The sequence below is a fragment of the Zootermopsis nevadensis genome, unplaced genomic scaffold, assembly GCF_977971745.1.
Source record: "Zootermopsis nevadensis isolate Lab colony 2312 unplaced genomic scaffold, Znev_1.0 Znev_ptg000022l, whole genome shotgun sequence".
Lineage (NCBI taxonomy): Eukaryota > Metazoa > Arthropoda > Insecta > Blattodea > Termopsidae > Zootermopsis > Zootermopsis nevadensis.
Window position 1 is genome coordinate 5768895 of NW_028259154.1, and position 10470 is coordinate 5779364.

The following is a 10470-nucleotide window of genomic DNA, read 5'->3' on the forward strand; positions in this document are numbered from 1 at the left end:
AAATTTAATGCATTTACGCTTGTCCTTTATGACACACTTAACAAACCAAAGTCTCGAGAACAGAAAATGGTCATTAACATGCAAAATTAGTGGGATATGAACAGAAACACTGCATCTTGCCATATACTATATAATGATAGGAATGCAACAACAAACTACATGACATGGTGTTGGAATGTTAGTGTACTCCAAACACTACACATTTTCAATCTTGATAAACAAAAATGGGATAAATGCCTGTGTACTTTATTTCTTGAAACACTGAATATAAATCATATATCCCATTCTGTCACTGTACCCATCTCCCCTAATTAGTTTGTAATTCCTGCAGTCAAAAACATTGCATGCAAGACATAAGGTTTTACTCACCGGAATAACGTCCCAGTAATAGACATGCTTTAAAAGACAGAAGAATAAAGCATGCTATATTATATCACAGATGTAAGCACGTTCAATGCAAAGGAAAGACATTCCAAAATACATATATAATGTATGGCATACCAAATGACATTTTAAAAAACATCAGTGAAAATATTATGTAATCTGACTGCAGTGTTACATTCAATACAACAGATTAACCCTCTGTAGTAATATTATGTCTAAATAATATCTAAGAACAAAGTATGTACCTCAAAGAAAACACAACACTGCTCCATTAAAAAGACGGACTGGTTAATTCTGTTTAAGGAAATAATCCCTCCTTAATCACAAAATCATACACAATCCATAAATATAATGCCAAGTTACCAACTGTTAAACAGGCAGTAGATTGAGAATCTGGGAGTTTGCATGCGTGTGTTTGTTTGTTTGTTTGTTTGTTCTTTTTCTCATGTTTTACCCCCAAAATTATGGAGAAGATCCGAATTAAATTTGGCACTGGGGATCTATGATAAATTTATGAGTTGAATATGATATCATTTCATGTTGATTCCAGACCACACTTACAAGAAGTCCATAATGAACTCTCGGGTAGAACCTTAAATTAGGTTATGAACACGTCATCTTTCCCCCCCCCCCCCCCTCCATTTCATTATTATGTATGAAGTGCACAGCGAGAATTCTGATCATGACTGTATGTGTCTATATGTTTGTTGTCTGTCTGTCCATCTGTCCAGTCTATTCTACCTAGGAGCCACTGGACTAATCTGAATGACATCTGATGGGGAGATTTTACTATTCTGCAGGACCTCAAAATTGTACTTTTGAATAACCTACAAGTGGTAGTAACAAAATGGTGGATAAGAAAAGTCATGAGGTAAACACTGAGATGCTGCGATCTGGGGGCCAAAGTAGGAACTATCAAACAAGGCAGATTTAATACCTTCAAATGTACACTGCAAAGAATGCGTAAGGACATTGTATATATTCTGGTACAGAATACACTTTCTGAGTTGTTCATTAGTCATACTATCATTCAATGCTATATAGTATAAACTACTGACAGGAAAGTTAAATATATCACAAATAAATATAGAAATGAGAAGGAAAAGAGAAGAAACTATTATCATGGCACATGATCTTCCTTCTCTACATCATATTTATTCAGCCAGTCTATAAATCTCCCCCAGTCAGAAAACAAAATAAATCACAATGTTTACAAGCCATGCTAATGGACCTTATCCTGGCCCAAATCAAACCTTCAAAACATATTTCTGCAAGAAGCATTTTAATATTACCCTGCCATCTACATCTAAGTCCCCCAATTTTGTCTTATCTTAGAGGTTTCCATACCAAAAATTTGCATGTAATTCTTGTTTCCCCCCACAAATGTTGCATGTCCTGTCCAGCCCACTGTTCTAGTTTTAATCGTCATAACAAGATGAAGGTAAATGCAAGAGTAAATTTGTCCCCTCCATAAGCACCATTCCATGAAATCATAGACGGCATTGAAGAATAAAGGTGACTGACTTTTGTTATGTTGTACAATGTGGACTCGCAAAAGGACATTTTAGAGAATTTTACTACCTCCATCACCAGGACCAATCAACTTATGTAAGACAACATGGCTCAAAATCCCAGAAGGCTCTCACCTTCATAACACCTGCTTAAGAACCTGAAATGTCAGTAACTCTCCATGAGTACTTAACTTCAGCAGTAGGTTGGTATGAGTGGGCAGCTTCATCTCATGCTTTGTCCACTTTACCAGCAAAAGTCTTGCATTGACCTGGAATCGAACCCCACTCATCCAGCACACTGCCAGCCACTTTACTAACTGAGTTATCCCATTTTATAACAAAATTGACTCAAAAGTATAAACTGTGAAGCTCCTCTTTGTCTAAGGTTTAAATGCGTCATGTTTGTGTTTTATAATTAAAATATATAATAAACGGTAGGATCAGCGGAGCACATGCTATAATAATGAACAAAACGGACGAATAAATTGAAAGACATGCATTGTAATATAAAGTAGTTTTAAAGGATAACACCTGAAGATGATGCTTCGCATCGAAACATGTAGTGAATGAAGGCGCTCTATTGTAACATCGTTGTAGCGATGAATGGCGCAAATTTTAAATTTTAACATCTAAATAAAGTTTGTGTATTGACCTGAATTTTATTATATATTTTAATCCTCTTTGTCTATTTTATAAGTTTCCCCATTGTTTCTTCTCTTCTGGGTCCAACAGGACAATGAAATAAACTGTATGCAATATTTACTGTTACTTTTATGAATGTAAGACTCATCACTGAAAGGTGTTTCAACAACTGAAATGCAGTCATTAAACTTACCTCGAAACTCACTACAAGAAAAAAGCACTGAGACTGATGATTGTTAGTACAGCTGTTATCCTAGGCCTTGTACTGTCACTATTCATTTGTCCCTCTGAAAACAAAACAGAAATACTTTCCTTACACTTTTGCAATAACTTGTTGAAACTGAAAGTAGCCAACGACATAACTTTTTATCTGTACAATACAAAAACCCGGAAAATCAGAAATGATCTCTGTGCACAACGTTTCTTCAAACAATTGTTTGTCTTATTTCCGTACTTGACATAACAAGTCCAATCAAAAGGAACTTTCTTAGCACAGTGCTGTCTTCATTGTCCGAGCTGTATTATCTGTATTTATTTTTCTGCTTGGTGCTACAGCCCAGTTCAGACCAGTGCCTCATCCATTATAAGAGATTTCTGCATCATATAATGTCTTAAGGATTTAACAAACCTCTACATGAGAGGAGGCACTGGCTCAAAGTTGGCTCAAACACAGAAGAAGTAAAGCAAACGGTTGCGGTGGAAGTGGTGGTACAACCGGAAAGCATACAAGTTCCTCTTTTGGAGCAAACAATATAAAGTAATGATCTGTCTCTAACCAGGGGAAAGTTTGAAAAAGTGGTTGGGCATTTTTAAAAGTGTTAAAAAGTTTTATACAGATATGAGTATTAAGAAATGAGTATTGAAACCAGACACAAGTATTTATTCCCTGTATAAAAAAATTAAATACTAATATCAGAATTTCAGATTTAGAAGGTGCAAGTGAAGACATAAAATTAATTTAAGCAAATACTGTTTAAGGTGACAGAGTCTGAAACAAATCAAAGAACATGCATCAACCTGGCAATCTTCCACGTAGCACATTATTTTCATTCTACATCAATAAGGTAAAGGAAATTTAAACCCCCAACTGATGGGCTGCCAGCTGAACTTACTACAGGATTAAAAATTTAGCAGTATGGTACAGCAAGCATGGCCAGCTGGATCACATGTAAGCCATGACACAAAGTCAGTGAAGTCTTAACATCTTACTTTGTATACAAACTGCAATCTGGACAACATACCTTCCAATTTACTAGTTTCAGCAGTCACCTCATGGCTTTCATTCTCTAAAGCAATAATAACAAAGCATAATGGCATTCTAGAAACAAAATAATGTAAGTACATATTAAAAAGTACTGGAGGATAATGAAACAAATATTGCCTCTAATTTATTACAATAAGGACCAGAAATGCACCACACAATATATCTGACATCATAAAAATCACTTGTTTTGATTAGAGTGCGAAATAAAAACTTCAGACAGAAATTTACCATTTTTGATGAATTCTGTATAAACATCCTAATCTTTACACATTTATCTCCCTTTCAAGAATAATACCAACATGGAATCCACGTACTCTGTGGCATGGAAAAACTAGAACTATTCATCGCAGTCTTTGAACCAACAAGACCTTTGAAATGTGTCTTTCAATAAGATATTTTTTAGGAAAATGCAAATATAAATATGGTGACCCTAAAAATTGTTCGCAGTGACAACAGTAATTGACATCATTGTTAACTTACAAAAATATATCCTGATAACGTTGTTATAACACAGAAACTGGCAGTAAGTGTGACACAAAAACATAGAGAAACAAAATCCTTTAACATTCAAAATTTTACCAAACAACTGCCAAGTGCCTTTAGTATTTATTGTCATCTAAAAAACATATGAGGCATATTTAGTGTGCTGTGTAAAAACATCTTTTTTTCTAATTATAAGATGTTTCTTACCAGTAACAGCTACAGTCAAATTCAGAATATAAACTATAAGAAAATGTATGTGGTGTTGGACTAATACTTTAATAAAATAGTTGGGAAACAAATAAATGTATTTATATAAGGATAATTCTAATAAAAACACAACTGACTTTGGCACACAAATTTTTCCTGTGTCTATCTTCTACAACTCATGCATATGGGTATGGCTGGTATGAGCATGAACAAAGATGCACCTATTAGAGCTACAAAATCAGCTTTGCAACAGAAAGAACATATTTTCTGACAATGTCATCATGGGAAGATATGTACTGAAAAAGGTAGCAGAAATAATATGACTTACTTGAATTATAAAGTAATGCAGTTATTTTGCAGCAAAGAACTCTGTATTCAACATTGTTTTTCTTCTGAACTACATCTACCATCCTATGTATTAAAATAAAGCCATTACATTTCAGGGGCTGTCTAGAGGACCCAACAAAGTAGTTCTTTCATCACCTGAAGATGGGGCCAGAGCCAGCCCTTGAAATATTGTGGCTTCATTTTAACACACAGAACAACATATTTAGTCCAGTAAAAACTATAATTATTTATAATACACTATCATCAGAACCTATTAGAATTAATTTGTAAATATCTGAATCACTCCCAAACATCTACAAGCCTCTTTTAACAATGACAATCAACGCAATATTTCACAGTAACAGTGCATGAACAGAACATACTTCCCCAGTTTGTTTAACATATTTTGTGTTCAGTCAATCAAACTGTATACAATTCCAAATTAAAGTTTGTGACATTACTGCAAATGAAAATGTACAATATAAATTAAATAAGATGCACATACGCCTGGTGCCACTTCTGACCGACTCAAGAAACACAAGATAAAACTGGTAAGATTAAAAACAATCAATCACTGAGTGTGGGGAAAACCTCCCCATATTCTAGGTACCACTAATGACTAATTTCCATTAGTTTATATTAAAAGAAAACATTGCTTTAGTTCCTAAGCCTGAAAACATTTTAAAAGTAATACAATTTATCTCTTTGCCTTCAACATAATTTGTCAGAAATGGCAAATTTTTTATCTGTTTCGTACTTGCTGTGGATACACACGAACAAAACGGGAGAGTAGTCACTTTTCAACTGGGAGATGTGTTCTACACATTGACAGATGACTGTGACATATTATTAACATTATCATCATCATTGGCATAGACAACTTGCAATCAACAATGATTTTCTTTACAGCCTTTCCCCAGACACTGAAATGATTCAGCCATTAACTTCAAATCTTAGGAGGAAGAAGACGAAAAGAAATTTACTTCTTCCAAAACTTGTGGATTGGTTTTAATTTAATTTGTCACAAATCATACTAGAAAGAAAAGATTTTTCTATATAATAAACTTCTGATACAGAGCCAGATTAGACCAAGGGACAGATTGCTTTTGAATAAGTGATCATGTGGCAAAAATCTTTATTTACAATTTACTGCAATATGAAGAAAAATAACATATGATTATAGATACAATGTGGTAATTCTTTATTACAAAAAGTTTATAAAGCACATATGAATCAGCAAAAATTAGCATTTTAAAGAGGTACCATATCTGCCCAGTCTAGAAAACAGAGTACATTGGATAATACGTACTTATGGTAAATGAATGTGCCTTTGCCTGATTTGTCCAGCCATAAAAGTTCCTTGCTCGAAGAGTCACCAAGAAGTCTCCTGCTGCAAGATCCTTTAACTGATACTTTACTTTATAAATATTGCCGTCTGCATCCAGCACAGGTATTGCGATAACCTGCCACTTCCCACAAGTCCATCTATATGAATGTTTTTATGAAAAATTAGTGAAATATTGTTAAATATAGGAATTTTTTGTTGTAATGATGGCATCATGCCATTGTTTTCAATACAACATAACAAGAACTCTTGATCGCTTTCAGCAGTCATGTAATTATACATCTGTCAGCGTGGCATCACAATTTCATTTTCACAAAACAAGTCGACCGCTTTTCCTAATCACATCAAATGATGCATGGCATTGCTTAGTTGTCATCAGTATTCTGATTCGACCAGCTCGCTGCCAACACATTGCCATGGTTACAGTTCTACAGAGCACAAAAAGTCATTCTCTCCTTTAAATACATGTTTAATGCATTACACAAACCCTAATTTCAAGAATAAATGATTTTGAAAAACTGTGTTATACACGTGTAATAATACTATTTGTATTGAATTTTTAAACATTAAGAGAAAAATACTATTCAGAAAACATCACTCTACATGATTCAACCTAAGTTTTTATTTATAATTATAAAGAAAAATTTTATGTTTCAGGTATAAATGGAATAGCAGCAGTTCTGTCTTCTAACATGGAACCTGCTTTTATTCAGTACCAGGATCTTCCTTTGCATTTTAGCAGAACGGTGGAGGGAACAAAGTATGCTTAGAAATGTAAAATATCTTTACAGGCAACCCTTGTCTATCAATTTCTGGAAAACTGATCATTGAGACAGAATTATTTGCATTCAAATGTAGTGCTACTTCTATTTTGTTCAGGGGCCAGCAGTCAACTGGAGATGAAATGTGGTGAGGCCACAGACCAACGAATTTAGGTGAACTTTTATGCAGCCACGTGTGAAGCAAAGCAAATCAGTTACTGAACTGACAGACGCAACGGATGTCACCAATTCAAAGACATCTAAATATTGCCTCATGACTCAGGAGCAAGATACAAGCCTCTATGATGTTACATTTCTTTGCATTTGTTTGTTTATTCTTTGTTTTTGTTTAATATTTACTATAATAGTGAAATTATTATATAATGGCTTTAATCTCCTGCTTGTGTTAAAAACCATATTTTAACAGACCGTGTCTTACCTTGCTCCCACATTTCCTTTTAGGTATCAAAATATTGTATATTATTATATTGAACTTTGTCATGAAGAGACTTTTTTATATGAACTATACATCCATTCTTGTATTGAACTCTGGTGTCCAGATAGACAATATCCATTATGGAAGTAAACATTTTGTCAGTGGGATAGTTCTTTTTGTGCATAAAACAACTGCTTTGAGTAATCCTTTCCAAAACAATAAATATTCTCAATATCAAGAAATATCAGATTCCTAGATGCTTCAAAATATTAAATTATAATTACATCAAAGTTATCTTTATCGTGGATTCTGAGCCAATATTAACATCATAACCAAATATCAAACTAAGACATCCAAAATTTCCACTTCACTGCTTATCTACATGAGAATTTCTCAACTCTTGCAACAAGCCACATTCATTTCGTTTTGAAACCCCAATACAGAGAAAGCAAAAACACTTAAACTTTGCGATCCATACTCTCAAAAAATAGACGGATAGGGTGACAGAGCTGAGGTGAAACTGCAGTGAGGTTCTGGACATGCGCACTGAATATTCTCATGAAGCAGAAACATGAGGTTGTACTTGTTTGCTTCCTTGGGAACTTGGATGTATATGAAAACTGCCGCTAGCATGTTGTTATTCATTTTAGTATTATGTGGAATTTTCCTTTTATGTTGAAAGTTCACAAGGAGGGCGCTATGGAGGGATAAATGATTAGGTGAGATATCTAATGCTGTGCTAATAACATCTGTGCCATGCAACTAGCAGGGTGTAACAATGGATTACTGAGAATATAAGTAAGAGATGTGTATGAAAAAGGATTAAGGTTGATTCACAATTATCTGTGACATGTCAGTTCTGTCTGTGCAGTTTCTGAAATAGAATCATTGTCAGATGTATTTTAAATGGAACCATTCACACGTATCCAGCACAGTGGTGTCCAGTTACCATTAGTGTTGCCTGGCATCACTGGCAACAGTATTTGACCATATCTCACTGAACTGATATCGTACAGGATGTATGACTAGGTTTCAATGTCAATGATTCCAACGATTCCAGTGTATTTTCAGCATTCATATGGTGAACTCCATAAAATTCGAGATGAATGATGAGAAACTTATAGTTTGTTAAATCACATATTAAACTCTGTTTTTTCGCATCGAAAATATATGGCTACTACATACAGAAGCGGAATAACACGTGACAATTACAGGAAGTTGTTAAAAAGAGTTAAAAAAAGACGATACTACTTACTTAGGATACTTGGACGACCCGTTCTTCAGTGCCTTGAGCATCTGCGGGTCCCAACTTTCTTTGGCACTGATCTACGGGACATTCCGTAGGACTCCTTGGACGAGTGATCGGCCCGTCGCATGGCTTCTACCCGTACACAGGACAGCACAACACAGAAAGACATGCATTGAGCGGGATACGAACCCACGATCACATAGTCCAAGCGACACAAGGCCCAAGCCTCAGACCGCGCGGCCATTGTGACGGCGCGTTTCTTCATATTAACGCAATAATTTCTGTCTAATAAACTTTAAAGGAGAAAGTTGTGTTGTACGTGATTTAGTTTGATATTTTGAATACTCGATCCAATTTTGTTCAATCATTCTGCATAGTTTTGTGAGAATAAATTCGAATCAAGTTTATAGAAGATGACGACCACAGCCGGTTTTGGGCATCTTGAGCACTGGGATTGTGGGTTCGCATCCCACTCGCGTTTTTCACTGCTGTTTTGTGTAAGTGGACATCTTTCCCTTGTCAAAGGAGTCCTGCCAAGTGACTTCAAGGATTCGCACTTGCTTGTGAATTGGAACAGGTCAGAAGACGCGCATCGGAAAAACTGGAGAAGAGGAAAATCCATGAAAGATGGTTACTGTGCCTATTAAAAGCATTTTCAGTTTTCTGTAACCTTTGTGAGTAGCGCAGACGCTGTAGAATTTCGAAGCACAGCTCACCTTTGGCGTGAAGACGTTGAGAAAGAGACAGTCGTCCTCTCCTGACAGTAAACTCGTCAAGTCGCTCCTCTGAGTGCACGTGTACCCTTCCAAAGTCGCATCACGAGTTCCTGCCGTGGTTACGGCGCTTGAGGTGCCTGCAGCGAGCAAATTTCAAATTAAAACTGAATAAAAATTATTTGCCATCACGGACATTGCTTCGAGTGGCAGAGAAACGGAGCAGAACTTTCAGTGATCGCGGCCTTTAAATTTTTTTTTCATGCTGTTGGACATCTTCATTACCAGGAATGGTAAATCAGCATGGAATTTAGTGATGTGTTTGCGTATGTGAATAATTGTGGCTGGTAAACAATTTCAAGTTGTTAGACTCGAAATAGAAACTTTTTACACATAAGAAAAGCTCGTGCAAAATTCGCGTTTATACTTATAACGTGCCTAGGGAATTAAATAATCTCATTCCTACAATCTATTCGATGTAGGTCCGAGACCGGTTGTCCTGACTGAAGTTTTCTTTCGTGCTTTTGTTATTTCTTTCAGGCTCATTCTGCGGTAGTACCGGAAACTAGGCCGTAGTCTTTTCTTTCAACATATTTTAAAATTTATTATTTATTACTCGTCCCATCAATCGACGTAATGCACTTTAATTACAAACATCGTCGTTAAACAAGCCGTAAATACAACAATCGAAGTTAAAGACAGAGTCACAAGGGCATAACATTGTCTATGATCTGCTGGGGTTTGGTACCGTAGAGGCTGAAGATACGACTTTTAAGATTATATCGTGTGTATTAGTCTTCTGCATTTCATGCGGCACCAATTTCCCAATTAATAACCTCGTTCGAATTCATGCAATTGTCATTAACAGAGTATCAGAAATAAGACCGAACTTTCGCTTAATAAAAGTCTGTATTTGAATTCTATCCTGCTTAAAGTAACTCGCCAATGGTCATCTGAACCCATACAAATTGAATCCCCATCCTCACACTCTTTGTGCAAAAGACATTGGATTCAATTTAAGTGATTTACCTCTAGTACATTTCCTGTTTTGACGGGCTTAAACAAGTCTACTGAAAGTTTTGTAAAAAGTAAGACGTCAATATTTATCATTCAATTCATCTCCCACGCAATGTTAGCTATTCTATGTA

The 10470-nt window shown here is 35.5% G+C and overlaps 1 long non-coding RNA gene across 1 annotated transcript; it reads right to left on the reverse strand.

Annotated features, from left to right (window-relative positions):
• Window positions 1-233: 233 nt before the first annotated feature.
• LOC147872954 (uncharacterized) lies at window positions 234-2875 on the reverse strand. The gene is made up of 2 exons (XR_015536553.1): window positions 2731-2875; window positions 234-396 (listed from the first exon to the last, which is right to left on the reverse strand). It is a non-coding gene; the product is annotated as an uncharacterized LOC147872954 (long non-coding RNA).
• Window positions 2876-10470: the final 7595 nt, after the last annotated feature.